Genomic DNA, 6000 nt, shown 5'->3' with positions numbered 1-6000 from the left:
CCTCTCCTCTCCTCTCCTCTCCTCTCCTCTCCTCTCCTCTCCTCTCCTCTCCTCTCCTCTCCTCTCCTCTCCTCTCCTCTTCTCTCCTCTCTCTCCCTTCCTCTTCTTTCTTTGAATCAATACGCAATATTTACTCTAAGATAGAATATAAATTTTTTTTAATTGTATCTCAAGTTAGGAAAGATTAAAAAAAAAAAAGCAAAACCAGGACAATTTCTGGGTCATTTCCTGCTTTAATCCCAGACACTTAGATTTGGCCTCCCTAGTAGATCACAGACATAGAGCTATGCTGTATTGTATTTAAATGTAGTCAAGGACAAAGCTATTTAAATTACCTGGGATATCCTGTGGAAATATCTCAATAAAACTCTTGGGAAACATAATTAGCAATGGATGGCCTTGTTTTGTGAGTTTGGGGGGGAGAGAGTGGGAAAATTGCTAATGGATTCTGGCTAAAATAACTGACTCTAGGTGAAAGGTAGTAGGTAATGTGAGGTTGCTGTTCTCCATTCCCAAACAAATATTAGAATTAGATTTATCTTTTTTCCTCCTGTAAATTACTTGTACTAAGTTGCTTGGCAAAATGGATGGTGAGATGGCCCTGAAGTCAGGAAGAACCAAGTTCATGTCTCATGTTTGCTACCCTGGCTAAAATACTTAACCTCAGCATTACAGGGAAAGCCATAAGACTCTAAGCTACAAGAAAGGTACTGATCTGAATGCGTGGAGGGAGTTTCCTCAGCTGGGAGTACCTTAAACCAATGCAATCATTGGTTCCATCCTTGTCCTTAAATTGTTAACTGCTTAATGGCTCATAAAATGGGCTGGTGGATGATGGTACAGTGAATAGAGCACTGGGCTTGGAATCAGGAAGACTCATCTTCATGAGTTCAAATTCAACCTTAGACACTAAGTAGCTGTGTGACACTGGGTAAATCACTTAACACTGTTTGCCTCAGTTTCCTCATCTGTCAGACCAAGAAGGAAATGGCAAGCCACTCTAGTATCTTTGCCAACAAAACCTCAGAAGGGATCATGAAGAGTCTGAAATGACTAAACAACAAACAACTACTTCCTTCTCCCCTTTTCTTTAAGATGCATGGCAGGGCATTTATGGGGTCCAAAGGAGGGAGACAGGCTAAGGAGAATCTTTTTTTAGTGGGTCTGGGTCTTAAGCTTAAGTCTTCAACTCCTTGGGATGAACCCCAGGCAAGACAGGGAAGACGCCTCATACAGTGAAAACACTCTCTCTAGAATCAGAGTTTAAGTGGGTTTTCAATCCCACCTCTGCCGCTTACTCCTGTGTAATGTGGGGCAAGTTATTCCACTGCCCTATGCCTCAGTTTTCTTATCTATGAAATGGAGGTATTGGAGAAGATTGCCCCCCTCCCTCCATGGTCCAGCTTTAGATTTCCCAAGGTCCTCAGTGTGACGGACCCCCTCTCCCAGTGCTTTAAAATACTTAGGGCTAAAAAGCCAAAGGCAGATCCAAGACTAGAGCATGGCTTGCTTGTCTCCTAGTCTAAGCTCTTATCCACTATTAAATGGCAGTTGTTAATTAATGGGGATTTCCAGAATAATATGACTTTCTAAAATCCAGTGCTGGAAAATGTCACAGCGGTACATTCATTATATTCTTTACTTTGCACAGCAGGCTTGTTCTGGGGCAAAAACAAATGTCTTCCCAAATGACATTGTTTTAAATAGAATCATATTTCATATGTGTTAGGTCAGTTACCTTGGGCAACCTTGGAGTGGATCCTTGAGTAAAACAAAGAAGGCTCTCATGATGTGCCTTTTCACCCACTCCCCAGCTTTCCTCTTTATGACTATGAGGGGTTGTTGGACATTCTTTATTGGCTTTGCCCTCCCTATGAGGGGGTTACCAGCAAGAAATCCCCTTGACCAAAACTGCGACTTCGTCTTAGAGAACTGTCCGACAGAGTGAGAAATGAAAGGATCCCTTTCAATCTGGGAGTGTGTGTAGGTAGCTTTTACCAGATCCGTGATGTCCTTAGTAGAGGGAACTCTCAATGAGGAAATATTCCATGCCCATCTGCAGGTGTGAATCATGGAGAATTGTGTGGGGCCTTGAGGGTATGGACCAGAATCACCCACTCAGAATGAGTCAGAGGCAAGACTTCATCCCATGTCCTCCTTGCTCCAAGGCTACCAACTTTTTATGCACTACGAGGGTTCTTCTGCCTTTTAAAAATAATTATTATTAACTGGTCATGAAAAAGACCTTAAAGGGACATCATACTTAACAAAGGGTAGGTCTCTTTCTGATACCTCCAGAGAAATGGACGACCAGAGTTTTCATAAAAGTTGGACTGGCCGTATAGTAAAGAGAGAGGAGATAGCCAGCAAACAGCCACCGCTGTTCTTTGGTATTATCAGTGTGCGGTGGGCTAGACCCAAAGCAGGTCAGTCTGCTGGCCATTCAGGTTTGAAGCTGTAATGAAATCAGTCATCTGTACTCCATAGTCATTGATGAGGAAACACGTTCCACAAGGATATTCAGTGAGGCCACCATGTTGATTTAGTTGAGTGGCACTCCCTGGTGTTGGCCATACTGAGTGTCCTTGATCAGAAGTCTCAAAGAGACACTCGGTGGTGATCCTCCTGGTCTTTTATGCTCAGGCAGCCAGGAAGCCGTGTCTCCTAGAATCTGAAGCGGTCACCTTAGCCAATCATATCTCAAAGACAGACACACTATCTGTTAAGGAAAAGACTTAGCCCAACTTTGGTAAGCCAGGGCCTTAGGAAAAGCTAGCCAAGCCTCCATGATGGGAAGGGAGGAAATAATGCTCCTCTAGAGGAAGGTCCCCACTACAGTCAGGAGACTTCAGGATGACATAGGCAAGAGTTGCACCTGATGGCTGGGTACAGATGCATTAGTATTTATATCCCAGGAAGGAGTAGCCATGTTGATGAGATCATAAACCCGTCACACTGAGTATGGAAGGTTTTCTCCTACTATTTGTCTTTGTGGTCCTCTATAATGCAGGTGCGTCATATAAAATACTGTTCTACATTAACAACCAGGATGTGCCATGACTTCCAGAAGCTCCTTTCTAGTGATCATTTAGAGTCTAAAAATCTAGATCTAGAGATCTAAATTTTAGAGGATGGGTGTCGAATATGGGGAGAGATGCAAATTAGCTGATTAGAGATGACCACAAAACGTAGAAAGCCGTGCAACTCAGATGGTCAGTCTGCACCCATCAGAAAGAATGAGCAAGGACATGCTAAATCTTTTAAGGGCTAATTGACTCATTGGCCCATTTATCACACCATTCCTAGGAAAATGGCCAATCCTAATCATGTTCTCTTGGAGCTAATGAATAGCCTTCGGGAGCCAGAGTTCCTGGATGCTACATCTGATAGCCCTACCCAACTTACTGGTTCATTCCTCCTTTATCATTGAATGTTTTCTATTTCTACTGGATGGTCAGACTCAGGAGGATACAATTACTAACCAAGAACTGAGAAAGAGCAAGTACAAAATATGTTAGAGAGAATTGACCGTAAAAGACAGGCTGGTCAAGTGGTGAGATCAAAGGATAATGGATGGCCATCTCTTACAGAATCATAGATTTAGAACTGAAATGAGTGAAAGAAAAACCATTAATTGCTTTCTGTGCCAAGCTCTGGGGATACAAACATAAAACCTGAGATGATCCCTCTCACAAGGAGCTCACACTCTAATTGGAAGAGACAACAAATCCAAGTTAAGTTCTATTGCAGGGCATCTGGAGGGGGCTGGAGTGTGAGCAGTGGGTGAGCTGGCAAGGTCAATGGGAATTTAAAATCTACTTAGTCCTAACCCCTAATATGACAAACGATGTAGCCAAGGTCCAGAAGAGCGGCGTGATGGCTATTGATCACATACATGTCAGAGGTGAGTATTGAGCCTGGCTTTGACTCTGAATCCAGCCCACTTCCCACTGCTCTACATTGGAAGGAAACAAGCATTTATTCAGAACCCATCACGTGCCAGGAATTGTGCTAATTGTTTTTACAGGTATGATCCTATTTGATCTTCACGATCTTACAAGGTAGATAATATTGTTACTATTTTGTTATCTATTTTAAAGCTGCTAAACTGAGGCAAACAGGTTAAGTAATAATAATGCCTAGCATTTTTTCTTTTTAATTCTTTTTTTTTAATTAATAGAATTTTCCTGGGTATCTCATTTCCTCCTTCCCCTGATACCTACCATTTAAGTATCTGCTATATAGGGCAGCTAGGTGGCTCAGTGGACGGAGCGCCAGACCTAGAGATAGGAGGTCCCTGGGTTCAAATTTGGACTCAGACACTTTCTAGCTGTGTTACCTTGGGCAAGTCATTTAACTCCCATTGCCTAGCCCTTGCCACTCTTCTGACTGATAACTAATACATAGATGGAAGGTAAGGGTTTTTTAAAAATGGTGGATTAATGATATGGAAATAGGTCTTGATCAATGACACATGGCAAACCCAGTGGGATTGCTTGTTGACTACGGGAGGGGAGTGGAAGGAGGGGAGGGAAATAACATGAATCATGTAACCATGGAAAAATACACTAAATTAATTAATTAAATAAAAAATTTCCAATTAAAAAAATTAAAAGGTGGCCAGGTCAAGGAGGCAGCTGGGTGGCTCAGTGGATTAAGAACCAGGTCTACAGATGGGAGGTCCTAGGATCAGATTTGGCCTCAAACACTTCTTGATTGTGTGACCCTGGCCAAGTCACTTAACCCCCATTGCCTAGTCCTTGATGCTCTTAGAATCAATATACAGTACTGATTCTATGACAGAAGGTAAGTATTAAAAGAAAAAAAAAGATATGGTGGCCAGGAATCATCCAGGAAGAAAGGATAATCCACATCCCTGAAAGGAGTTCATCAAATCAGTAGGATCACAGATCCATTGACCTTAAGGAGACGCTGCCTTTAATTCAGATAATCTACAAATTCCAATTTTTATATTGAGCCCATTTTAGAAATGCTTGTAATGCATTTAGCATAATACCCGGCACATAGAAGATCCTTAATAAATTGGTTGTTTTGTTCCAGTATGAAGCAGTGGAAAGTGGGTTGGATTTGGAATCAGAAGGCCTGGATAAGTATAAACATGAAACTGTTGTGTGATCCTGGTCAAGTCACTTAACTCCCATTGGCTAGTCTTTATCTCTCTTCTGCCTCAGAACCAGTACACAGTATTGATTCTAAAACAGAAGATAAGATGGGGGCGGGGGTAGTTCAGTGGATTGAGAGCCAGGCCTAGAGACTGGTAGGTCCTAGGTTCAAATCTGACCTCAGACACTTCCCAGCTGTGTGACCCTGGGCAAGTCACTTGACCCCCATTGTTCACCCTTACCACTCCTCTGCCTTGGAGCCAATACACGGTATTGAAAGGTAAGGGTTTAAAAAAAATAAAAATAACACAGAAGATAAAGGTTAAAAAAACAACCCACTTTACTGTTTGCCTCAGTTTCCTTAGCTCTAAAATGGTATTTACCTCCCAGAGCTGTTGTGAGGATCAAAGGAGATAATACTTATGAAGCACTTAGCACCGTGCTATATAAATGTTAGCTAATCTGACTGCAATTTTCATTAGATTTGCTCCCTCTGTAAGGGAGGTCTAGAAACTTCCTCCAAATCACCTTGTCACAACACAAAGTAAAACAGAAATGAAGCAGCACCCAAGAAAACAGCCCATCTGTGTTTATGCTCGGGATACTCTGGGTTCCTGACCTTCCCTACCCTATAAGCTAAATTGGATTCTAAAAGAGAGAACATGTTTACTGTAGAACACGGTAGAGAACAGGTCAAGCATTGGCAGAGGATGGATTTAGGTTATTCATAAGGCAAAGAAAGGCTCAGGGCTATCACTAAAGGGCGTTTCTAAAATGGGCTCAATATAAAAATTGGAATTTGTAGATTATCTGAGTTAAAGGCAGCGTCTCCTTGACGTCAATGGATCTGTGATCCTACTGATTTGAGGAACTCCTT

The sequence above is a fragment of the Gracilinanus agilis genome, chromosome 5 (assembly GCF_016433145.1).
Source record: "Gracilinanus agilis isolate LMUSP501 chromosome 5, AgileGrace, whole genome shotgun sequence".
NCBI lineage: Eukaryota > Metazoa > Chordata > Mammalia > Didelphimorphia > Didelphidae > Gracilinanus > Gracilinanus agilis.
Note: the sequence above shows the minus strand (reverse complement) of the source record.